This window comes from Acinonyx jubatus, chromosome B1, assembly GCF_027475565.1.
Source record: "Acinonyx jubatus isolate Ajub_Pintada_27869175 chromosome B1, VMU_Ajub_asm_v1.0, whole genome shotgun sequence".
NCBI lineage: Eukaryota > Metazoa > Chordata > Mammalia > Carnivora > Felidae > Acinonyx > Acinonyx jubatus.
Genome location: NC_069382.1, coordinates 65,876,748 through 65,904,454, shown reverse-complemented (window position 1 = coordinate 65,904,454; position 27,707 = coordinate 65,876,748). Strand labels below are relative to the sequence as shown.

The following is a 27,707-nucleotide window of genomic DNA, read 5'->3' as shown; positions in this document are numbered from 1 at the left end:
ATCGGATTTTCCATGTATAATATCATGTCATCTGCAAAAAGTGAAAGCTTAACTTCATCTTTGCCAATTTTGATGCCTTTGATTTCCTTTTGTTGTCTGATTGCTGATGCTAGAACTTCCAACACTATGTGAAACAACAGCGGGAGAGTGGACGTCCCTGTCGTGCTCCTGATCTCAGGAAAAAAGCTCTCAGTTTTTCCCCATTGAGGATGATTTAGCTGTGGGCTTTTCATAAATGGCTTTGATGATCTTTATGTTCCTTCTATCCCGACATTCTCGAGGGTTTTTATTAAGAAAGTTTGCTGAATTTTGTCAAAGGCCTTTTCTGCATCGATTGACAGGATCATATGGTTCTTATCTTTTCTTTTATTAATGTGATGTATCACATTGATTGATTTGCGATTGTTGAACCAGCCCTGCATCCCAGGAATGAATTCCACTTGATCATGGTGGATAATTCTTTTTATATGCTTTGAATTCGATTTGTTAGTATCTTATTGAAAATTTTTGAATCCATATTCATCAGGGATATTGGCCTGTAGTTCTCTTTTTTTACTGGGTCTGTGTCTGGTTTAGGAAGCAAAGTAATACTGGCTTCATAGAATGAGTCTGGAAGTTTTCCTTCCCTTTCTATTTTTTGGAATATCTTGAGAAGGATAGGTATTATCTCTGCTTTAAATGTCTGGTAGAACTCCCCAGGGCAGCCATCTGGTCCTGGACTCTTATTTGTTGGGAGATTTTTGATGACTGATTCAATTTCTTTGCTGCTTATGGGTCTGTTCAAGCTTTCTATTTCCTCCTGATTGAGTTTTGGAAGAGTGTGGATGGAATTTGTCCATTTCTTCCAGGTTGTCCAGTTTGTTGGCATATAATTTTTTATGGTATTCCCTGATAATTGCTTGTATCTCTGAGGGATTGGTTGTAATAATTCCATTTTCATTCACGATTTTATATATTTGGGTCATCTCCCTTTTCTTTTTGATAAGCATGGCTAGAGGTTTATCAATTTTGTTTAATTTTTCAAAAAACCAAATCTTGGTTTCGTTGATCTGCTCTACAGTTTTTATAGATTCTATATTGTTTATTTCTGCTCTGATCTTTATTATTTCTATACTTCTGCTGGGTTTGGGGTGTCTTTGCTGCTCTGCTTCTATTTCCTTTAGGTGTGCTATTAGATTTTGTATTTGGGATTTTTCTTGTTTCTTGAGATAGGCCTGGATTGCAATGTATTTTCTTCTCAGGACTGCCTCGCTGCGTCCCAAAGCGTTTGGATTGTTGTATTTTCATTTTCGTTTGTTTCCATATATTTTTTAATTTCTTCTCTAATTGCCTGGTTGACCCATTCATTCTTTAGTAGGGTGTTCTTTAACCTCCATGTTCTTGGATGTTATCCAGACTTTTTCCTGTAGTTGATTTCAAGCTTCATAGCATTGTGGTCTGAAAGTATGCATGGTATGATTTCAATTCTTGTATAGTTATGAAGGGCTGTTTTGTGACCCAGTATGTGATCTATCTTGGAGTATGTTCCATGTGCACTCGAGAAGAAAGTATATTCTGTTGCTTTGGGATGCAGAGTTCTAAATATATCTGTCAAGTCCATCTGATCCAATGTATCCTTCAGGGCCCTTGTTTCTTTATTGACCGTGCGTATAGATGATCTACCCATTTCTGTAAGTGGACTGTTAAAGTCCCCTGCAATGACCACATCCTTATCAATAAGGTTGCTTATGTTTGTGAGTAATTGTTTTATATATTTGGGGCTCCCGTATTCAGCACAGAGACTTTATAATTGTTAGTTCTTCTTGATGGATAGACCCTATGATTATTATATAATGCCCTTCTTCATCTCTTGTTACAGCCTTTAATTTAAAGTCTAGTTTGTCTGATATAAGTATGGCTACTCCAGCTTTCTTTTGACTTCCAGTAGCATGATAAATAGTTCTCCATCCCCTCACTGTCAATCTGAAGGTGTCCTTAGGTCTAAAATGAGTCTCTTGTAGACAGCAAATAGATGGGTCTTCTTTTTTTATCCATTCTGATACCATATGTCTTTTGGTTGGTGCATTTAGTTAATTTACATTCAGTGTTATTATAGAAACATATGGGTTTAGAGTCATTGTGATGTCCGTAGGTTTCATGCTTGTAGTGATGTCTCTGGTACTTTGTCTCACAGGATCCCCTTTAGGATCTCTTGTAGGGCTAGTTTAGTGGTGATGAATTCCTTCAGTTTTGGTTTGTTTGGGAAGACCTTTATCTCTCCTTCTATTCTAAATGATAGACTTGCTGGATAAAGGATTCTCGGCTGCATATTTTTTCTGTTCATCACATTGAAGATCTCCTGCCATTCCTTTCTGGCCTGCCAAGTTTCAGTGGAGAGATCGGTGTCGAGTCTTATAGGTCTCCCTTTATATGTTAGAGCATGTTTATCTCTAGCTGCTTTCAGAATTTTCTCTTTATCCTTGTATTTTGCCAGTTTCACTATGATGTGTCGTGCAGAAGATTGATTCCAGTTACATCTGAAGGGAGTTCTCTGTGCCTCTTGGATTTCAGTGCCTTTTTCCTTCCCCAGATCCGGGAAGTTCTCAGCTATTATTTCTTCAAGTACTCCTTCAGCACCTTTCCCTCTCTCTTCCTCCTCTGGAATACCAATTATGCGTAGATTATTTCTCTTTAGTGCATCCCTTAGTTCTCTAATTTTCCCCTCATACTCCTGGATTTTTTTATCTCTATTTTTCTCAGCTTCTTCTTTTTCCATAATTTTATCTTCTAGTTCACCTATTCTCTCCTCTGCCTCTTCAATCTGAGCCGTAGTTGTCTCCATTTTATTTTGCAGCTTGTTGATAGCATTTTTTAGCTCCTCCTGGCTGTTCCTTAGTCTCTTGATCTCTGTAGCAAGAGATTCTCTGCTGTCCTTTATACTGTTTTCAAGCCCAGCGATTAATTTTATGACTATTATTCTAACTTCACTTTCTGTTATATTGTTTAAATCATTTTTGATCAGTTCATTAGCTGTTGTTATTTCCTGGACGTTTTTCTTAGGGGAATTCTTCCGTTTCCTCATTTTGGATAGTCCCTGGAGTGGTTCGGAACTTCAGGGCACTTCCCCTGTGCTGTCTTGAATAACTCGCGTTGGTGGGTGGGACGCAGTCAGACCTGATGTTTGCTCCCAGCCCACCGCTGGGGCCACATTCAGACTGGTGTGTACCTTCTCTTCTTGTCCTAGGGGCGGGATTCACTGTGGGGTGGCATGGCCCATCTAGGCTAGTTGCACTCTGCCAGGCTTGTGGTGCTGGCGATCTGGGGTATTAGGTGGGGTGGATTTGCAAGGTGCACAGGGGCGGGAGGGGTAGGCTCAGCTCCTTTTACCTTCGGAGATCCACTTTGGGAGGGGCCCTGCGGCACCAGGAGGGAGTCAGACCCGCCGGAGGGATGGATCACCAGAAGCACAGCGTTGGGTGTTTGAGCGTTGCAAGCAAGTTCCCTGGCAGGAACTGGTTCCCTTTGGGATTTCGGCTGGGGGATGGGCGAGGGAGATGGCGCCGGCAAGCGCTTTGCTCCCTGCCAAGCTGAGCTCTGTCATCCGGGGCTCAACGACTCTCCCTCCCATTGTCCTCCAGCCCTCCAGTTCTCCGAGCAGAGCTGTTAGCTTATAACCGTCCAGATGTCAAGTCCCGCTTGCTGTCGGAACACACTCTGTCCGGCCCCTCCGCTTTTGCCAGCCAGACTGGGGGGCTCTGCTTGGCCGCCAGGCTGCCCCTCCGCTCCGGCTCCCTCCCGCCAGTCCGTGTATCGTGCACCACTTCGCCGCCCTTCCTACCCTCTTCCGTGGGCCTCTCATCTGCGCTTGGCTCCGGAGACTCCGTTCTGCTAGTCTTCTGGTGGTTTTCTGGGTTATTTAGGCAGGTGTAGGTGGAATCTAAGTGATCAGCAGGATGTGCAGTGAGCCCAGCGTCCTCCTAGGCCACCATCTTCCCAGGATCCTCCTCATGATTCTTAAAGAATGACATTATACTGGAGAATATTTATATGACACATTTAACAAATTTAACATTATTAAGTTTATTAGGTTCCTACTGCTACTGTAACCGATTATGACAAATTTGGTGGTAAAAGGCACACATTTATTCTCTTACAGTTCTGGAGTTTGTAAATTTAAAATGGGCTCACCTGGGCAGAATTCTTTCTGGACACATTGGGGGAGAGTCTATTTCCTGTGCTTTCCACGTATCAGAGGCTTCCTGTAATTTTGGTTTGCAGCCCCTTCCTCCATCTTGAGTGAGCAATGAGGAATTTCAAAATTCCTTCCTGACTTGCTTCCCTCTCTTCTGTCACTACATCACGTTCTCTCTAACACCCATTGCTCTGCTTTCCTTCTAATATAACCTTTGTGGTGGCATTGGGCCCACCACAGATTTCCTTGAAATATTCTTCCCATTGCAAGGTCCTTAATTTAATCACATTTGCAAAGTCCTTCTGAACTTGAGCATAACATATTCACTAGTTCTGAGGATGAGGATTGAATATCTCTTGGGCCTGCTGCCTACCCCACCACACTTGCTACATCTCCCAGCATTTTGGTGGAAGTAATTCATTCTAAAAACCTTCAGCTGCAAAATTTTATCATATCTCCCAATGTATTGTCATCTCTGGTAATTGTTGACAGGTTAATATATTTGGTCACTCATCTATTTATTAATTAATGCATTCAGAATGATTTATGAAGCACTTACTATATGGCAAGTTCTGTGCTATGTGCTAGGAACATAATGATAAACCAAACAGACATCATGTTTCATTCAAAAAATATTTCTCAAGACCTTCTTTGTGCCAATCTCTGCTCTGTTGATGGGAAAACAGAAGTGATCAAGAGAATTAAGGGTTTTTTTTCCCCTCTCATTCCATTACAATGTGGTGTAAAAGATAGATAAAGGTGAAATAAATTAGAAATTTGTCAGAGAGTGATGATTTCTATGCAAATAGTTACAATATGATAAGATGTGATAGATATTTACCATATAGCCATTTGTGAGTCAAAGGTAGGGAAGGCTTCTCTCAGCTCGTGACATTTAAGCTACAAAATGGATGATATTAACGACCCATCCATGCAAATATCATGTTTTAAACAGAAGAAATAGCTATTTTAAAACCTTTAGGGAAAAGAAGCTGGTCTTTTTCCTCCTAAGCGCCAAAGAACATAAAATGTAATATCATTTTTAAGTAAATGTGGTAAGGGCAATGAGTGAGGAGGTGTCCAGTTCAGAGGGAGGGACTAACCCCACCTCATTGCCAGGAGCACTCACACCTGTATCCCATTTCAGGGCTGCTCCCTCTGACCTTGTTCCACTCAGCCTCCTCATTGTGCCACCTTCACAACCATTTGATTCTTCTCGTATCCTGCACATAAGGTCTCCAAGCCAGCACAGAAGGTCAACATGATCTTCCCTCACAAAAAGCATAACTCTTCCATCCACATATCGACTCCTCAGTGGCAATCTGCTGTGTCCCCCAGGCAATATCCAGACTGCTACTTTCCCCTCCAGCTCATGTTGTTTAACCTTATTATCCCTACTTTATCAGTCTCAATATCCATCACTAAATTCTGGTTTCCTTTACTATTCCAGTTTCCTAAGCCTGTGTTTCATGTTAAATCATGCCTACCCCCATTTATATGTTAAAATCCTAACTTCTCAAACTTCTGAATGTGATCTTATTTGGAAACAGAGTCATAGCAGTTGTAACTAGACAAGATGAAGTTGTTAGTTTGTGCCCTAATCCAATGTGACTGTGTCCCTATAAAAATGAGAAACTTGGACACAGAAATATGTACTTTGGGAGAATGTCAAGTGAAGAGAGAGACAGGCACAGAAGGAAGACAATGTGAAGACACAGAGACAATACCATCCCCAAGCTAAAGATACCTGAGCCTACCAGAGGCTAGAAGGCCTGATAGAAATCCATCCCTAGTGCCTTCAGGGGAGCATGGCCCTGCTGATACCTTGATTTTGAACTTCTATCCTCCAAAACCTAGTGATAATAAATTTCTACTCTTGTCAGCCACTCAGTTTGGGATATTTGTTTTTCAGCAGCCTGAGGAAACTAATATACCATGGTACGTCGGTCCAGTGCAGGGACCTACTCAAGATCCTGGACCTTATCAAACTTATACACTTGAACCATATGAAATCTTAAGTTTGAACTTTAACTCTGACTACAACTTCCTATAATTCCAGCATTTTGCTCGCCTACTCCCTCTAAATCTTTGCTCTTACCAGACTTGACCCTTCTATATTTGCCTATTGATTTCCTTCCAATGTTTAGTTCCTTCCCTCTACAGTCAACCCCTATAGTCTTTTGTTTTAATCATGCCCTTTCTAATAATTTCAACTTCCTTCTCTTGTTCTCTTTGACAAACTAATTCTGAATTAACTTCAGTTTTTGCTTTTAATGCTCCTTTACTTAAACTACTGAGTAGAGTGGGGAGAAAACCTGCATTAGCCTGGATAATTTTTGTTTACAGTTCTTTATTTTAAGAAAAATGCATATATAGTAGGAAGCATAAATTCTACTCATAGAATTTGTTAGGTTTGAAAAGCAAATTCACCCACATAGCATACATCCTTATTGAAACATACTATAGTACAAGACTCCAAAGTTTTCCCTTGTGATACTTTTCTTTTTCTTTTTTAAGTTTTACTTATTTGAGAGAGACAGAGATAGCATGAGTTGGGGGAGAGTTAGAGGCAGACAGAGAGAGAGAGAGACAGAGAGAGAGAGAGAGAGAGAGAGAGAGAGAGAGAGAGAGAATCCTGAGCAGGCTCCACACTACCAGAGCAGAGACCCATGTGGGGCTCAAACTTATGAAACTATGAGATCATGACCTGAGCCAAAACCAGAACTCTGATCCTTAACCGAATGAACCACCTATGCACCCCTCCCTTGTGATACTTGTCATTCAACAACCACAACCTGGTCATGCTGAGGCCAGCAGGGTATTGTTGTCTTGTGTACAGATTTTTTTTTTCCACAAAGGAAGATAAATAAAAATCATCCATATTGTATATACCAGTAGATCAATCCTTTTTATGTTGAGTAGCAGTCCTGTTCATAAATATGATTAGTCCACTTTACAATTTATTGTGTCATGTCCAGGTTTGGCTATGATGAACAGATTTTCCATGAACATTCTGTATATACAAGCTCTTACATGGACATATGTTTTCATTATAGTTGAATACATAACCAGGAGTATAATCGTTCTGTGGTGTGGTAAGTGTATTTTTAACTTTATAAAAAAATGTCCTTATCTTTTCTGAAAAGGTTGTAGCATTTTACATAACCACTAGTGATAGATACGAGTTAGTTACTACACATTCTTGCATATGCTTGGTGTTTCCAATACTTATAATTTAGATATGTTGGTGGATACACAGTGATTCTTAATCATAAAACTGAATATTGCCTTCCAGAACAACTGGACTTGCTTGGAAAACACTATGTTTTTATTAATGTGACACTTTATTAATGTCAAAGTAGCACATGCTGCTGTCTACCTCCCACAAAATCCATCCTACGGAAACTGACTATGAAGAATCAGATGGGACTGGACAGCAAGAATCATGAACTGACAAAAACCTGTGAGAAACTCCATGAAATATCCTTTTTTCCAACTAATAATTTAACCCATCTGCATAGAATTTTTCTCCATTTGTACTGTTACAAAAATTGAAGAAACATCTTTCCTGTCTAAGGAAGAATTTGTCTAAGGCAAATTCTTGTACCATCTGTTATGTTTAGTGGCTTCCACAGAGATATTCTATTCTATCTATCTATCTATCTATATGGTATATGATATATGTCATAAAATACTATGCATACATGTATTTATTATTGTTAGCAAAACTTTTCCTTTTGTAGGAAAGAAATATACCTAGCTATTATAGTAAAATGGCAAATAAAGGTGGCATTTGTGTTGTGTCTATGTGTGTATGTGTGTTTAAATAAGTAACCAGTGAGCTTATCCCTGTCCAGGAAACTGGAGAAAAATATGTTATACCATTTTTATAAGAGAGAAAGGTGTGCTAATTTTTACACACTTGAGATATATTTCCTGTCAATGTTTCTTTGTCATAGTTTTAGGAACTGCTATGCAGTTAAGATCAAGATTTGCTCTCCTCAAGTGATAGATTTATTGGGAAAACGTTTCCTAGTAGCTAACATTCTTTTCTTAAGATCTTTAAAGAATTTTTTTAAGTTTATTCATTATTGAGAGACAGAGGGAGACAGAGCATGAGCATGGGAGGGACAGAGAAAGATGGAGTCACAGAATCAAAAGCAGGCTCCAGGCTCTGAGCTGTCAGCACAGAGCTGGACACGGGGTTCAAACTGAACTCACAAACTGCAAGATCACAACTCGATCTGAAGTCGGACACTTAACTGACTGAGCCACCCAGGCGCCCCAAGACCTTTAAACATTAAAACCACATTTCAGTTTTTCTCACAGGTATTTATTTATGTCAGCAACTTAACTGAAGGTATAGAATTTTTTATATTAAACACTTTTTATATTATACTTTTTAAGAAAAATCGAAACATAAAATTAGATTTATTCACAAAGTAAAATATTATACATTGATGAAAATGAATGAGGCAGAAACATGGTTAAAAATGGGTAAATCTTACACTTTTATATTAAACACTTTGTTTTAAACTTCTTATCTAGCAACAATAAAAAAATAATTATTTGGCTGTGGTATGTGGTAAGAATGGCCTTTGATCATTACCTACTTCAGGGAGACTGGTAAACTCTAAGCTCCTTTTACTTCCTGTTCCAATACACTGTTTAATAGAGTGGACTTAGGATCTATGCTAACTCCTTGAATATTTCATGAGAGTTTTATGATAGTTTAATGATGGTTTTTGTACTTGCTTATTTGTCTTTTAAGGTGGCTGGTGACACGAGTGGCAAAAAACTGCACAAAGAAGAGAACAACAGGATAAAGGACCTGAAGTTGAGAGAGGGAACCATCAAAACCCTAGAGGAGAAAGGAGGAAAAAACCTCTCTGACCTCAGACACAGCAATTTCTTACTTGACACATCTCCAAAGGCAAGGGAATTAAAAGCAAAAATGAACTATTGGGACCTCATGAAGAGAAAAAGCTTCTGCACAGCAAAGGAAACAATCAACAAAACTAAAAGGCAACCGATGGAATGGGAAAAGATATTTGCAAATGACATATCAGACAAAGGGCTAATATCCAAAATCTATAAAGAACTCATCAAATTCCACACCCAAAAAACAAATAATCCAGTGAAGAAATGGGCAGAAAACATGAATAGACACTTCTCTAAAGAAGACATCCAGATGGCCAACAGGCACACGAAATCATGCTCAATGTCGCTCCTCATCAGGGAAATACAAATCAAAACCACACTCACGCCAGTCATAGTGGCTAAAATGAACAAAACAGGAGACTATAGGTGCTGGTGAGGATGTCGAGAAATGGGAACACTCTTGCACTGCTGGTGGGAGTGAAAACTGGTGCAGCCACTCTGGAAAACAGTGTGGAGATTCCTCAAAAAATTAAAAATAGACCTACCTTATGACCCAGCAATAGCACTACTAGGAATTTACCCAAGGGATACAGGAGTGCTGATGCATAGGGGCACTTGTACCCCAATGTTGATAGCAGCACTTACAACAATAGCCAAATTATGGAAAGAGCCTAAATGTCCATCAACTGATGAATGGATAAAGACATTGTGGTTTATATACACAATGGAGTACTATGTGGCAATGAGAAAGAATGAAATATGGCCTTTTGTAGCAATGTGGATGGAACAGGAGAGTGTGATGCTAAGTGAAATAAGCCATACAGAGAAAGACAGATACCATATGGTTTCACTCTTATGTGGATCCTGAGAAACTTAACAGAAGACCATAGGGGAGGGGAAGGAAAAAAAAAAGTTAGAGAGGGAAAGAGCCAAACCATAAGAGACTCTTAAAAACTGAGAATAAACTGAGGGTTGATGGGGGGTGGGAGGGAGGGGTGGGTAGGTGATGGGCATTGAGGAGGGCACCTGTTGGGGTGTGCACTGGCTGTTGTATGGAAACCAATTTGGCAATAAATTTCATATTTAAAAGAAGAAGAAGAAGAAGAAGAAGAAGAAGAAGAGGAGAACGACAAGCAGGACAGAGTTTATTCACTCTCCAAGGGAGGAGAGAGGCCAGACTTCAAGAGAGATGAAAACCAGCCAAGTTTTTGTTTGTTTCTTTGTTTGTTTTTCTTTTAGCTTTTTTAAGGATGTGAGAGCATTGCTGTGCCCATAGAAGGTGTGGGGAGCAGGTGGATTCTTGGCCGGGTAGGGGAGGAGGTGGCAGGTGTCTCAAAGGGCTCTGTCCACGGCTCATCTGGGATAGGGGCTGTGGTCAGGCTAGAAAATATGTTTAGTAGTTGGGGTCTATTTTTTGAGAATGTAGGGCCCTGTGACCTAGAAAAGCAACGACTTAGGGCCAAGTGCAGATATCTGTGAATTTTGTCTGTAAACTTGATTGGTGAGGGTGGAGGGGGTGCTTTGAATAGATTCCTTTCACTATCTGTGTGTCCATGTTTAATTGTGTCCATCTATGTATCTATGTATATATGTGTCTATATATCTATCTGCCTATCTATCATCTATCATCTATCTATCTATCTATCTTTCTTTCTTTCTTTCTTAATTTTAACATAATCTAATTTGTCATTTCACCCATTACAGTTAGTTATTTTGTCTATCTATCATCTATCTATCTATCTATGATCTCTATTATATCTATCATCTATTTATCTATCATCTATTGATTTATCTGCATTATGTTATAGCAGACCTAATTGTTTCTAGGGAACTGAATACCAACAGTTAATAGTGAATTCTCTAAGACTCCAAAGGAAGCAAATAATGTGATTACAATTCTCTTGGTGCACATTTTTTTTTGATGGATAGCTGGAAATATATAAAAGTAAGTTATTTAAACCTAGTACAGCAGAATTCTAAGCCATTGGATAAATTCAGGGGATTTTCATACATTCGGAGTCTTGTAATTTGGGGAAAAACTCTAAGGAAAATTTACATTTCATCTGCTTTGCTTTTCTTCACTCTCCCTCCAGGAGGGAAAAAAATGTGTTTATTTAGACAGTTAATTCAAGAACATTAATTGGGTCACCTTACTAAATGATAGATTTAGCAAGGAATGTAAAAACAGGTTGGCACGCAGCAAACACTTGTTTATCTTTTTCCTAGAACTGGCTGAGGTGTAAACTTTTGTGTATTTTTATCTCTATAATAGATATTAGCTGCGATATAGATGCTAAGGAAGGGTCTTCAGTACGAGAGTGCCTGCTGACATGCAGATGGATGATCAAATACTATTTTTGTTCCATTTCCTCATTATAGTTCCATTTTTTCTCAGCAAACAGTATAACTAGATTTATTCAATAATACAGTAATTGCCAGACTAAAAAGAACATCAGAAATACAATCTTTTGCTGTCAACTTCAAAGGGATTCCATGCCTATAGTAATTAAAATGAAAAAGTATCATTATTCAAGGATGTTCTGTTTTTTTTTTTTTTTTAATATTTTACTTCATTAAATTGGAAGTGAGTAGGAGAGGAAAAAACGAGTTGGTGTCATTTTCTCAACAGAGTATAACGAAATGGAAAAATCAGGTGTTAAATCCAGTCAAATCAAACATCAGGCTGAGGATATTAAGTTTTCCATTTGTGTATATGCTAAATGCAGGTAATTACTATTCAGCAGCTAATTCCATGTTCTTTAAGCCCTAAATGAAATACGAAGCATATATTAAATACAAAATTTATCCATGAGAGATGAAGACTGTTTAACAAGCGGATACCAGAATATTATCCAAATCCAAATGATTTTAAAATAATTTTCATTTTTGTAAATATCCAGATGTTTATATCACTTCATGAACATTATTATAGCATACCCTTGGAGAAATTAAGTAAATATTTGTCTAAAGTTCTATATATATATCTTCTAATATTATTATTTGTTATTATACCAAACAGAATAAAATTATAACACACTTACTGAGTTTGGGAGTGGCTCACATTTTAATATTTACAAAAAAAACCACTTTTTATAATTGGAGATATGTCACAATTTCATTGGGTGCTTTTTATATTTTTTTTCTACATGCTACAAAAAATAATGATGTCTCTTGGAATCTATATTTTTTAGTTTCATTAAAAATGACATGGATGGGGGCACTTGGGTGGTTCAATCAATTGGGCGTCGACTCTTGATTTCAGCTCAGACCATGATTTCATAGTTCCTAGGTTCAAGCCCAGTGTTGGGCTCTGCACTGACAGAGTGGAGCCTGCTTGGTATTTTCTCTCACTCTCTCTGCCCTCGCCTGTTTGAGCTCTCTTTCTCTCAAAATATAAACATAAAACATTTCTTTAATTAAGAAAAAATGGCATAGATGATAAAAGTAATTATAAGAGAAGGAAAAGTATCTCTTAGATTTTTAAAAGTTCTATATTTGGTAGCTTGATTCTTTTATCCTGACATATTTTAAAAATATAACTTAAATTTAATTGATTTATATGAAATTTGTGTTATTTATTTTCTTTAGAGCAGTTTACTTATAATGCAGAGGGAAATCAGCTCTCATGTATTTGTAAACAGGAAAATAATTAATTAGATTATGTAAATTGGCATAGTGTGGATCACACTATGTAATACACAAGAACTTCATAAAATACTTACCTGAAAATAGTATCTGATATAGTAATAAGAAATATAACAAATGGTTTTCTAGTACTGTATCAAACTAGTCTCTATGATTTTCAAAATAGTTGGCATAATAATATTCATTATAATAAAATAGATAATATTTAAAGAGTTTACAAACCTGATATGAGCATCTTAAACACATACATGAAATTATAATAATTAGTTAAGATAATAATTTTCTTATCAATTTCTTTTGGTAATATTCTAAATCGATCTGCATTTCCAGCTATTGCATGGAAAAAATAGTTTGCATATATCTTGAGAGAAGCTTAAGTAAGGGAGATTAACAGATGTAGAGGACATTTTGTTATGTAATCTAATTATAACTTTGAAAAGGTGATTTGGGATGAGTTTGTTCATAAAACGAATACATATTTTATAATGCAAATGTCAATGGAGATTTATCTAGAAAAATAAAAACTATATAAACAACTATTTTACTTTATGTATAATGCATTTTAAGTTATAATAAAGTATGCTAATTATTAAAATGAACAAATGGTAAATCAACTGTAAATTTATTTGGAAGTTTCCTAACACCAGTAAGATATATCTTCCTTCATTTCAAATTGAATTTTCAGAGTCCGACCATAAAACATTTAATTTTACCCCAAATCTTTGAAGGTATAATAAACTTCTCAAGGGCCTCTTTCATTCACCCTATTGATACTGAATCTCTTTTGAAGAACTTATGATACCATCATTCCTATTGATTTTCTCCTTTTCACAATTTTGATGACCAGGTCCTTAATTGTCAAGGACTTTGCACATGACTTAGGAATTTTCTAACGTTACTTTCTTTGCTCTCTGCATAACTCAGTTATATGACCCTGTACACTTCTGTGTCTTCTAAGCTCTTTATTATACTGTGCCCCAGAGAGGTTAATGGTTTAACTTGCCACAACTACTTAGGACAGAAATAATATAATTAATAAATAATTATAGAGATATTTACATTAAAGTCAATAAATCTACGTGTGTCAGTTTACTAGAGCTGCCACAGCAAAATGCAATAGACTCTCAAGCTTAAATCACAGAAATCTATGTTCTCACATTTCTGGAGCCTGGAAATCTAAGATCAACATGCAAGAAAATTTGGTTTCTTCTGAATCCTCTCTCTTAGGCTTGTAGGTGGCTGCCCCCTTGCTGCCTTTTCACATGGTCAATCCTCTGTGTACATACAGTCCTGGTGTCTCACCTTCTTACAAGAACACCAGTTGTATTGGATTCTAGAAATGCTCTAATGGCTTTATTTTAACTTACTGACCTCTTTAAAGACCTCGTCTGCAAATATGGTTGCATTCTGAGGTACTGGGGTTTAAGAGCTTCTATACATATGATTTTTTGATGGGATACAATTCAGTCCAAAACAATATGCAATGCCAATATTTTATTATTATTATAATTATTATTGTTTATTATGTATTTTATTATTCATCCAACATATTCAGTGCTCCTGTTTTATTGTTATTACTGGGCTAGCAGTGAGGATAATACAAGGAAAAATACAAACATAATATGCCACTTTTTTCTTAATATAATAAAACTTAATGTATGAAACTCAAATTTCTAATAATATTTAACATAAATAACTAAACTCAATTCCTTGAAGAATTTTTATTTTCCTCATGACTTCTCTCCAATCATAATTTTCTTGCTTCTTCCAATCTCCTTTTCTTGCTCTCACTCTTCTATTTACTGTCCAGATCAGATAAGATCTAAGAATCAATGCTAGATGCTATTACCATTTCTACCTTCACTCACTCCTCGGTGTCTCATGGCTATAAATGGCAATATATGCCATAAACAGGTCTATTAATTACACTCTTTTCTCCAAAATTGCTCCTTGTCAAATGTCCATTTCACATGATGGCATTGATTGCTCAGACAAAAACTTTACTTCTTTCAGACAAAAATATTTATAAAAATCCTTCTTATTTTCCCTTTTCCCTTAAAATCCATAGAAAATTAATCAGTAATCCCTGCCAATACTAACTCCAAAATAGGTCCCAAAACATTCTATATCACCTTTTTTTCATAATAATCACTGCAGCTTAGGGACAAAGCTATAATTGCCCCTAAGTTAGATCCCTTAAATTTCTTAATCTCTCTAATTTCTTAGTGCTCATTATTCAATCAGTCTGTAAAGGAATGTAGAATAACATTTTATACTATTATATATAATATGAACAAGTTATGGACACCTATGTTACAACATAGTGTCTATAGCTACAATTCTGGATTGTACACTTCAAGTTTTGTTAAAAGCGTAGAGCTCATCTTAAGGGCTCTTACCATATGAAAAAATGTGAACAAAATCACATCAACAGACTAGAGACAAATTTTTGTATGATTATATCAAAAGAGTCAGAAAAACTTTGACAGCATCCAACACACTTTTATGATAAAAACACCTAGCAAACTAAGAAAAAAGGGAACTTCTTCAACTTGAATATAATTTAAAATTGCACCAAAATCAATAAGATACCTAGAATAATCCTAACCAAAGAGGTGAAAGACCTGTACTCTGAGAACTATAAAAACTTCGATGACAGAAATTGAAGAAGACACAAAGAAATAGATATTCCACGCTCATGGGTTGGATGAGCAAACACTGTTAAAATGCCTATACTGCCCAAAGCAATCTACACATTTAATGCAAGTCCTATCAAAATGCCAACAGCATTTTCCACAGAGCTAGGATAAACAGTCCTAAAATTTACATGGAATAATAAAAGTCCCAACAAAGCTAAAGCAGGCTGGAAAAAGCAAAGCAAAGCTGGAGGCATCACAATTCCAGATTTCAGGTATATTACAAAGCTGTGCTGATCAGAACAATATGGTACTGGGACAGAAGTAGACACATAGGTCAATGGAACAGAATAGAAAAACCAGAAATGTACCCATAACTACATGGTCAATTAATCTTTGACAATACAGGAAGAACATCCAATGGGGAGAAGACAGCCTCTTCAACAAATGGTGTTGGAAAAACTGAATGGCAGCATGCAAAGGGATGAAACTGGACCACTTTCTTACACCATACACACACAAAAAAATTGACCATGCATGAAAGACCTAAATGTGAGTCAGGAAACCATCAAAATCCTACAGGAGAACACAGACAGTAACCTCTTATAGCAACTTCTTACGAGATACAGCTCCTGAGGCAAGGAAAAGCAAAGCAAAAATAATCTATTGGGACATTATCAAGAATAGTATACAAAATGTATAAATAACTTATCAAATGCAACAGCCAAAACCTGAATAACTTGATTAAAAATGAGCAGAAGACATAAATAGACATTTTTCCAAAGAAGATATACGGATAGTCAACAAACACATGAAAAGATGCTCAACATCACTGATCATCAGGAAAATACAAATCAACACTACAATGACATATCATCTCAAACCTTTCAGAATGGCTAAAATCAACACAATAAACAACAGGTTCTGGGAACCCTCTTTGCACATTTGGTGAGAATGAAAACTGGTGCAGACACTCTGGAAAACAGTAGGAGGATACTCAAAAAAGATAAAAATAGAACTAGCCTATGATCCAGAAACTGTATTATTAGGTATTTAGTCTATGAATACAGAAATACTAACTCAAAGGGCTACATGCGCCTCGAAGTTTATAGCAACATTATCTACAATAGCCAAATTATTGAAAGAGCCCAAGTGTTTACCAACTAATGAATGGAAAAAGGTACACACACACACACACACACACGCACACCACACACACACACACACACACACACACACACACACACACACAATGGAATATTACTCAACCATAAAAAGAATGAAATCTTACCATTTGCAACAACATGGATGGAACTAGAGAGTATTATGCTAAATGACATAAGTCAGTGAGAGAAAGACAAATACCATATGATTTCACTCCTATGTGCAACTCAAGAAACAAAACAAATGAGCAAAAGGGAAAAGAGAAGGGAGAAAGTAAAACAAGAAACAGAGTCTTAACTATAGAGAATAAACTGACTTTTATAAATAAAAGTGAGAATCTAGATTCTTTCCCCTAAGATCAGCTGCAAGACAAGGATGCCCCCACCCTCTCCTCTTTGAGCACTCCTATTCAACAACATAGAAGTCTTAGTACAATAGAGCAAGAAAAATATACAAATCTATACAGATTGGCTAAAAATGATTTTTTCTTATAAATATAAGAAAATTAAGTAAATCATTAAGAATCAATATCAACAACGACAACCAAAAACTTCTGAAACAAATAAAGCCATTATAGAAAGGCTGAAGGATACAAGGTCAATACAAAATAGTCAACTGCTTTCCTATATACCAGTAATGAACAATTAGAATTAAAAAATTGAAAACACAATACCATTTACATACACATAAAATACCTGAAATACAAATATAAATCTAATAAAAACCATGTACAAGATCTGTATGAAGAAAACTATAAAACTCTGATGAAAGAATCAAAGATGTAAGTAAATGCAAATGATAATAATTAAAAATATTCACATTTATGAATAGAAAAAATAAATATCTTCAAGATGTTAGTTCTTCCCAGTTTGATATACAGATTTAATACCATCCCAATCAAACTTCTAGAAAGTTATTTTCTGAATACCAACAGAGTCTAATGTTTATATAAAATGGCATAAGATCCAGAATAGCCAGCACAATATTAAAGAAGAACAAAGTGAGAGTACTGAAGTACTGAAACTACCTGACTTCAAGACGTCCTGTCAAGATACAGCAATCAAGAGTGTGGTATTAGTGAAATACAGAAAAAAACGATCAGTGGAACAGAATAGAGAGCCCAGAAATACACCTACACAAATACAGCCGACTGATATTTGACAATGGAGGAAAATAATTCAGTGGGGGAAAAAGAAAGTAGTCTTTTTAAGAAATGGCTTTGGAACGACTGAACATCCACATGCAACACAATGAATGTAAACACAAGCTTTACACCTTTCACAAGAATTAACTCAAAATGGATCATAGACTGAAATATAAAACACAAAGATATAAAACTCTTAGAATATAACACAGAAGAAAAACGAGGTAGACATTCTTGGTTTGGCAATGACAATTGAGATAAAACACTAAAAACATAACCCATGAAACACAAAATTAATAAATTGGATTTCATTATAGTTAAAATTTTCTGTCTTGTAAAAGGTTCTGTTAGGAGAATGAAGAGATAAAACACATAAGAGGAGAAACATTTAGAAAACACAATTGGCAAAGGATTTATATTCAAAATTTCCAAAACTGTTAAAACTCAGCAATAAGAAATCAAACAGCTTAGGTAATAAATAGGCGAAAGATCCGAAGAGATGTCTTACAAAAAGGAGATATACACATGGCAAGTAAGCATTTGAAAAGATGTAAACAACATGTTTAATGCCATTAAGGAATTGCATGTTAACAATCCGATGCTATAGCACAGCTATTAGAATAGCTAGAGTTCAAACTACTGACAACACCAAATGCTTATGAGTTTGGAGCAACAAGAACTCTCATTTATTGCTGGAGGAAATGAAAAATGGTACAAGCCACTGTGAAAGATAGCCTGGCAGTTTCTTTCAAACTAAACACACCACCTTTATGATCCAGCCATGATATTTACCCAAATGAACAGAAAACGTCTGTCCAAACAAAAATCTTCACATGAGCGTTTGTAGCAGCTTTATTCATAATTCCCAATATTTGGAAGCAACCAAATAGGTGTTTCAGTAGGTGAATAGATAAATAAGCTGTGATGCATTCAGACAATGCCATATTATTCAGCACTAAAAAGAAATGAGCTATCAAGTCACAAAGACATATGGAGGATCCTTAAACGCGTATTGCTAAGTAAAAGCGGCCAATTTGAAAAGGTTATGTACTCTATAATTCCAACGATATGATTTTCTGGGAAAGGCGAAACTAATGAGACAATGAAAGGATCAGTAGCTGACCAGGAGTTCAGAAGGGGAGACAGAAGGATGACTAAGTGAAGCACAGTGGATTTGTAGGGCCGTGGAAACGTTCTCAAAGATACTCTAACGGTGGATTTATGTTACACATCTGTCAAAAATATATAAATATGCAACACAAGGAGTTAACCTTAATGTAAAATGTGGACTTCAGTCATAATAAGGTATCAATACTGGCTCATCAGTTGTGAGAAGTATATCACACTAATGCAAGACATTAATAATAAAGGCGACTGTGTACAGAAGGAGAGAGGGTATATTAGAAATCTCTATTTTCACTCATTTTTTTCACTCATTATATTCTCTGAAATATAAAATCTATTCAATTAGGCAATTTAAAGTCACGGATAAAAGGGATATAATAAGAAGGTTATGAATCAGAAATAGAACTGATATTTCATGAGACAACTGCCAAGAATTTAATGAAGTAGTTTATCACAATACTAAAATAGAAAAAAAAAGGAAAGAAAGAAAGAAGGAGACAATATGAAGCATGGCATTGCACAAGAATGAGTTCCAGTACATAGAGTGTGTTCACATGTCATGTCTATTTTTCTTCAAAATTTTTACTTTTCTCACCACTAACATATAGATAATGGAAACAAAATAAACATTAAAGTAAGAATTTTCAAAATTACCTAGAGTATTTTTATTTGCATTTTTTTAAAAAAGCTCTCTTCTTGTCTTCCCACTACGCATCTGACCTTTTCTATTTTCAATCAACCTCCTTCATTGTTTTAACCTTCGACATGACATAAAAAGTTCCTTATCTTGTTTTCTTTTTAAAGATTACTGAACTTGCACTTTTCTATGAACATTTATCCAATATTTTCCCATATTGTTCCCTGCCCTCTTTGCAATAGTTTCAACCACCAAGAAATGGAGTCCCTTTATGTCTTTCTGAATGTTGGCTGGCCTTGTTTGACAAAATGCAGTAGAAGTGGTAGTATGCTTCTTCTTAGGCTTAGGCTTTGTACATTCCTACTCCTTCTGTTAAAAATCTAAAACCATGTAAATGAACTTAGGCCAGCATGCTGAAGGGTGAGACCATTGGGCTGTAGCCCAAGTTTTCCAAGGTATCATTTGTGAATGACATTGTTTAAAGAGCCAGCCATGGCCAATCTACCAGCTGACTGAAATACATGAAGCAAGACCAGCTGAGCCTAGTAAGAATGATCCAGTAAGAACCACCTAGATGTTTTGCTAACCTACAAATACACATGAGCTAAATAACTACTTAAATTTCTTTTAAGCCACAAAGTTTTAGAATAGTTTGTTACACAACAAAAGTTAACTAAAACAAAAAACTTCAAAAGACACAAATATAATAATGACCATCAAACCTTTTTTTCTCATGAATTTTCTGGGAAAGGCAAAACTAACGAGACAATGAAATTTTATTTATTTATTATCTCCAACTGGATATCCCACTGGCAACTTAAGCCTTATCAATACTGAAATCATTGCTCCTTTTCCAAATTTTTATATTTTATATTTTTTCTTCAGCCATATTAGTTAAAAATCATACACATTTGAAAAATTATTTTAATTACAATTCTTTATCCTTAATATATCACCAAGTGGATAGTGAGTCACCCCAAATGTCTCATAAATGCATTCTTATTTCCTGTTTATAGTATAATAGTGTTCACTTAGCATATCTTGAACTATAACACAGATGATATAATCTCTTTTTAACTGCTCTTTTAATTTGCAGGGTCTCTTCAATCCAAATCTTCTAGAAGTATATTTCTATATTGAAATCATTATTATTTAAATACCTCATAAAATTTATTTTTTCTTGATACTATTTAAGGAAAATTGTATTATATCTGATATATGAAAACAAAATCCACTATCATGAGTTCCTAGACTACTTAGGTTATATTTCGACCTTAGTTTGATCCCTGATTCTCTCATTCTATATTGTAACTACTCCAAGTATACTCATTTATTCCATATCTCCTTGTCTTTGTAAAAGCTGTTTCCTCTGCCTAGAATTCCCTAAATTCAATGTTATCATATGTTGACTGTCCCACTTTTTCTTCAAGTGACAGTTCATGTATTATCACCTGTAACTATAGATGGAACATATTAGATAGAAATAAAAAAAATATGATAGCTTAGAGAGTAAACACCATCACTGAGGCAATATTGATTATGTCGTTATTTTTTTTAATGCTGATTTTTGAGAGAGAAAGTGTGAGCAGGGTAGAGGCAGAGAGAAAGAAAGAGAGAGGAAGAGAAGCTCTGAAGTGGGCTCTACGTCGACAGGAGCAAGCCTGATGCAGGGCTTGAACTCACGAACTGTGGGATCATGACCTGAGTCAAAGTCAGGCAATCGACTGAGCCACCCAGGCGCTCCTCATTTTTTTAAAATATATTAATTTATTTTGAGAGAGACAGATAGAGACTGAGTGGGGGAGGGATAGAGAGAGAGGAAGAGAGAGAATCCCAAGCAGGTTCTGCAGCTGTTAGTGCAGAGCCCTACGTGAGCTTGAGCTCATGACCTGAGAGATCATGACCTGAGCAGAAACTAAGAGTCAGATTTTTAACTGACTGAGCCATCCAGGAGCCCCTCTTTCATTATTTTTTTTTTTAAGTCCGTTTCAATCACTCATCCAAAAACATGTCCTGTACTTATCTGAGACTACTATTGGTTTCTCTGATATTATAGTCAAAATATTACCAGCACTTTGTTTTTCCCTAAAGCCTCTACTGGCTTCAAATAAGCCAATATAATATTCACTCTCTCTCTCCCTCTCTTTTTTTTTTTTTTGAGACATCACCATATTCAGCTCAATTTTAAGCTTTTATAATGCTTTAAAAAAACTATGAGTAAAATTTTCTTTGGGCAAATAGATCTGATATCATTGGATGTACCAAATTCTATCTTCTCTGCCCAATCACGTAGTTAATACATGTTCTACACAGCCCTATGCTTTAAAGAATTACCAGTGTATTTTTTTCCAAAGGTACTGACAAAAATTAAAGACTGTTTTTTTTTTCAGTGTAGTCTTCTTTGAAAAGAGACACTTTCTTTGATAATATTTAACAGTTGTCATTCCATCACACTTTGATATCAATCACTCACTCCACATTAGTGTTAAGTCCCCCTTATAATCAGCAGATGTATCATTTCATAGTGTCCTTGAGCTTCTAAATGACTGTCAGTTCTCAGTTTCATCTTACTAAATTCTACATTTGGTGACAGCGCTTAGAAAACACTCAATTTTACTGATGCTCTTTAGGGATTTTCTGAGATGTGGGAAATTAGGTGATGTCTTTTTTATTCTCAGTTTGTCATTTCTGTGAGTCTAGATTCATCACTGAACTTATCCAAAAAATAATGCAGTGATAAATGACTAAAGGGACTAAAGTGCTAAAGACTTTAGGGTCTATAGTTTTTCCTATAGTTGATAATAGTTAGTTACAATGCATAAATAATTGCAAACAATTTCAGTATTATCAATGGCAGTAGCCAGTGCGATAAAATCAATTTAGCTAATTATATACATCCACCATTTTCAAAAAACTTGAATAAAAAGCTTTACTGGACGATATTTATCTTTTATGACTATCATTTTGAGACATTTCTTCTTACAAGAAAATCTCAAGATTGTACTTAGAATTGGCATAAATTTTATTGGAAATTTACATTTTGTTTATAAATTACATTATAATTTTACTTATAATTTACTGGTTTCCATGTCTTAAAATATATTTTTTCCTAACGTATAATTTTTTTTATCAAAAGACTTGCAGTTGTGGAACTTAGCAAAAAATTCAATAATTTTCATAGTAAGTATTTTTGTATTTTTAGCATTTGATTTATTAAATAAAATATTTATTGTATAGATTTCCTGATCCTCAAACCACAGTCAAAACTCACTCATTTAGCGATAGCCCCTTACTATCTCTCATGTAATTTAAACTAGTATTTTCTTACTTTAATATTATGCAGTGATATTTACTCAAACATCACTCAGTTTGACTTCTCCTCTCCCACCAACAGAAGGACAGGCCAAACCCAGCCCAAGGAGCAGGAGCATCCCACCAGGGCAGTGGCACAAAGGAGTCAGACACAAAGAGATGGGCTTTTTCTTGGGTGGGGTGTGGGGTTCACTTCGCTGGATGACGTTCAGAAGGACAGCACTAGCTCCTCCTCATCTTTGTCCTCCAACATAAACCAAGAAAGAAACAAACGCCCCCAAGAAGAAGGAGAGTAAAATTAGTGTGAGCAAGAATTCTAAACTCCTCAATACTAATGCAAAGAGGATTCAGAAGGAACTGGCAGACATCACTTTAGATCCTCCACCTAACTGTAGTGTTGGTCCCAAAGGTGGTAACATCTATGAATGGAGATCCACCATGCTGGGGCCTCCAGGATCTGTATTTGAGGGCGGTATACTCCTCCTTTATACCACTTTTATACCAGAATACCCCTTTCAACCTCCAAAGGTTACATTTTGGACGATAATCTCTCACTGTAATATTAACAGTCAAGGAGTTCTTTGCTTGGACATATTAAGAAGATAATTGGAGTGCAGCACTAACCTTTTCTAAAGTTCCCCTTTCTATCTTCTCCCTTCTTAACAGACTGCAATCCTGCTGACCCTTTGGTGCATAGTGTTGCCATTGAGTATATGACCAACAGAGCAGAACATGATAGAATGGCCAGACAGTGGACCAAGAGATATGCTACATAAATTGGGTTTTCACAATTCTTATGTTGTTTGTTAGAGAGAGCTACTTGTGATTTTGAAGGGGTGGGGGAGGGCGGGAGTTGGTAAAAAGTAGGGTATTTCTATAACAGATTTTATTCAGTTTATTTCCTAAGATTTTGTTGTAACTTAAGGTATCTTGCTACACTATACAGAATTGATAATAGCAACTCTTAAAACTGTCATTACTTCTGCAATATTAGCTGAAGTGTAGAACAGAGAATAGGCATTTGGGTTCAGTTGCTTTTAGTCTGTAAATTCAAAATAGCTTCATTTTGTGCAGGTTATACACATGGCCATTTATGTAAAGTCTTTCCAAGACTACATATTTTTTGGCTCAAAAAATGGAATTTATTTTTCCTTCTTGGGAGGGCACATTGATATTTAACAGTTTTTAGAGACTGTCACCATATATATATATATATATATATATATATACACACACACACACACACACACACACACACAAACGTATACATATATATATACATACGTGTATATATATATATATATACGTGTATACATATACGTGCATATATATATGTATAAGTATATATGTGTGTGTGTGTGTATGTATATATATATATATATATATATATATATATATATATAATGGACACAGGGCCATAAGACACCATAGAAGAAATGAGTAGTTATGTATTTTATTTTATATTCCAGTCTACTTTACTGTGCCAAGGTGAGAGGTTTGAATCACTTGTGAAAACCTGTAGTAAACTACATTAAGCTGTTAATTGTAAGGTATAAAATAGGAGTTGCTCAGTGGATTGGTTATATGTTGTGCACTACTTACATCTGCATTTGTTAGTGTGCTAGTATACAATAGTAGAACAAGCAAAATGAATCTCTTAATTTATTAAACTCTTTAATATATATTCTCATTTAATCCTCTGACGATGTTTCCCAACAAACTGTCCTACAGACACACTCTTTTCCTGCCTCTATCATTTGTTTTTCATCAGCATCTACAAATATCCAAACACCCTCAGCTTAACAACTGCTTAAAAATACTTAGGCATAATTAAGTGATTTAAAGCTATAGTTTCTCTTTATAAAATTGTTACTATTGTAGTTACTCTTTGTATGCTTTATAGGTTCTTTCAATAATAATTATTAAGGTGTATTTGGCTTGATGCCAATTTGTATAGATCTCAGGACTTCCTCCATGGACTGTAAGTTTCAGGAAGGCAGTTTTGTATCCTCACTGAGTCTAGTACAATGATTTGCATAGAGTAAACACTTTAAATGCTTTGGCATAAATGAAAGATACATACATGTTATGAGTTACAAATAATGAAGACATCATTGTTATATCAACAACTTTTATTGTAAAATTTCATGTCTATAAATGTAATTTAAATCATTTTATATCATTTAATGTCATTATTTTTCAATGAAATATTAGAAGAAGCATACTTTCTAAAACTCTATGTTTCAAAAGAGTGGAAACCAAAAAAAGAAAAAAAAAAGAAAAGAAAACAAGAGTGGAAACCAGAGATAAAAATACATAAGTCTATCTCATATTTGAGAAAGTGATCTAAGGAGGATGTTGTAATTCTCAAGAGAGAAAGGCTCTATTTTCATGTAGGTGGCTGTCAAACCTTAATGTGGTTTTGTGCATCACTTTGCCAACTCACTGAAAGACAGGTTACAGTGCCAATAGCTCAATAATTCCAAATAAACAAGTCTGAGAAATGTCCAGGGCCCTCCATTTTAAACCTTATAAGTGTTTCTTATAAGTATCATACACAATGGCTTTTACTTGCTTGCTTGTTTGTTTGTATTTGTTGTTATTTATTTGGATGGGGAAGAAGGTATACTGAAATTAAAACAGAAAAGCAATTTAAGAATTACGTCACTTCATATAACCTAGTAAAAAATGCAGAAATTGGGTTCTCAAAACGCTGCAGAAAAGATATTTTTAGGAATTTGGAAATGGCTATTGAGGGGGAAAATATCCACATAATGTTGGAAAGGTTGGATTTGGGGATAATCAGGAATGATAAGAATTATCAATTGGCAAGGGTGAAAGATGAAAAAGGAACTTGGAAGAATACTAGTATTTAATTTATTTTTTGTTCTATTTGGGCTTTAATCTTTTTTTTTTTTCAAATCTACACCTTTATTTATTTTTCAGTTAGTTTAAATCCTTGAAGGGTACAGCATCACATGGATTCTGTGACCAATGGCTTTAGCAGGAATGTTGCTTCAGAATTTGGCATGAACCATGCCACTGTTTCCATGAGCATGAGTTACTTTTCCTCAGATTATTCTGGTTTTACTCGGTTTGCCACCAGGAGTCACTGTGTTGTTCTTTGCTTTGTACACATAAGAACATCTTTTGCCTAGATAGAATTCAGTTTCACCTCGAGCATAAACGCCTTCAATTTTAAGAAGAGCTGTGTGCTCCCTCTGGTTCCAGAGACCCCACTTACAGCCAGCAAAAATGACTTTGGACTACAGCATTCCAGACATATTTGTCATTTCAGGAGTCTTGCTCCCACCAGGCAGGTTCCAAGATGGCAGAAAGAGATGTCTTTTAATCTTTACTTTCCCACCACATTCTTGTTATCCTCAAATTTTCAAAGTATTACTGATATAGACTTGCATTTTTTTTGTTTTTGTCTTTATTTTTTGAGAAATTGAAGCTGAAATAAAGCATACACATGGACAAAAGAGGACAGCTCTAGCAGGTGACAGCTGAAACTGGGTCTGAAAACAAATATCAGGGGTGTGAAGGGGAGCCTGGGTGGCTCAGTCGGTTAAACATCCGACTTCAGCTCAGGTCATGATCTCACAGTCCGTGAGTTCGAGCCCTGCGTCAGGCTCTGTGCTGACAGCTCAGAGCCTGGAGCCTGCTTCGGATTCTGTGTCTCTCTCTCTGCCCCTCCCCTGCTTATGCTCTGTCTCGCTCTGTCTCAAAAATAAATTAAAAAAACATTAAAAAAATATCACGGGTGTGAAGTCATAGAACATAACCAACTTTTGAGGCATCATCAGAAGTGATGTAATGGTAGAAGGAGATTTTTGATAGGACCAGGGATGGAAGCTGAGGCCATTCTATTTGGATTAAAAAGTAATTTTGTACCAACAAATTTTACCAACAAAATTCAGAAAAATGGGGTGGTACTTGGATAAGACCAAATAGAAATTCATGAATGAAACATATAAAAGAATGCAAATTCCAACCAATCTGTTTCCTCATCCTATTTTCTTGGTACACTGTGTCTGACTTGAAAGGAAAATAGCTTAACTAACTTCCAGAATAATTAGAAGATCTACTTTGTCATTGAATCTGGCACTGATATTGAGGAAATGGTTTGTTCTGTACTTCTGGAAGACTTCACATTGGGGACATGTACATGAGATGTGTAGGTCTGATACAACTTTTACAGTACAAATACAAAAAGTTGCAGCATCGTTTATGTTTAACAGGCTATTTATCCATAGTCTAAGTTCTTTAAAAAAGAAGAAAAGATATTTTCTGAAACTCTGATACCAAGTCAGAGACATCACAAAATCAGCTTTGAGCTGTTACCAGGGATGACATGTGAACATGCACTGAGAAGTGATGAGGAGCTCTAAATTGTTTATTTAGTGAGGAAACCAATTCATTTGATCCAATGCCTGGCAGTTTCTTTTCATTCTTTCTTTTGTCTTGTTTCTTTGTTTGATGCAGGTCAGGGAGCCAATGCTATTATATCCTATGCAATTGGTAAGCACATTTCCCCCTCATTATCACATCATTCTTTGTTCAAAGGATATTTGATGTATGTGGCAGCTTTTGCACCTTAAAGATGAATATAAAGAAATATTCAAATAATGCTTTGAATTAACATCAAATACACATCAACATTTCAGAAGACAAACTGATCAGAATTTACTAGATGCCACAGAAAATTCATTCTGGATAAGGGAAAATAATTAGCTTTGGAAAAGTCACCATGTGTGATTAAAAGAATAAACAATTATAAGGGGTTTATTTAGTATGGTTTATTCCAATTAAAAACAGTTACCTCTACTCAAATACCTGCACACAGCCCTCTAAATTTGCCTTAGTCTGAATTAGTTTGTATTTTTTCCACAGAAACTATATATTTTATTTATTTTTAATTTACTAATGAAAATACTCATATCAAAAGCATCTTCATATTTCTGCCATTGCTGCTTCAATTTTCTTCCC

The 27,707-nt window shown here is 35.7% G+C and overlaps 2 pseudogenes; one reads left to right on the top strand and one right to left on the bottom strand.

Moving 5' to 3' along the window:
- The first annotated feature begins 11,692 nt into the window (after window positions 1-11,692).
- Window positions 11,693-23,516, top strand: LOC106967469 (ubiquitin-conjugating enzyme E2 E1-like; annotated as a pseudogene).
- Window positions 23,517-25,666: 2,150 nt separating this feature from the next.
- On the bottom strand, window positions 25,667-26,008 carry LOC106967487 (60S ribosomal protein L35a-like; annotated as a pseudogene).
- Between the last annotated feature and the right edge of the window lie 1,699 nt (window positions 26,009-27,707).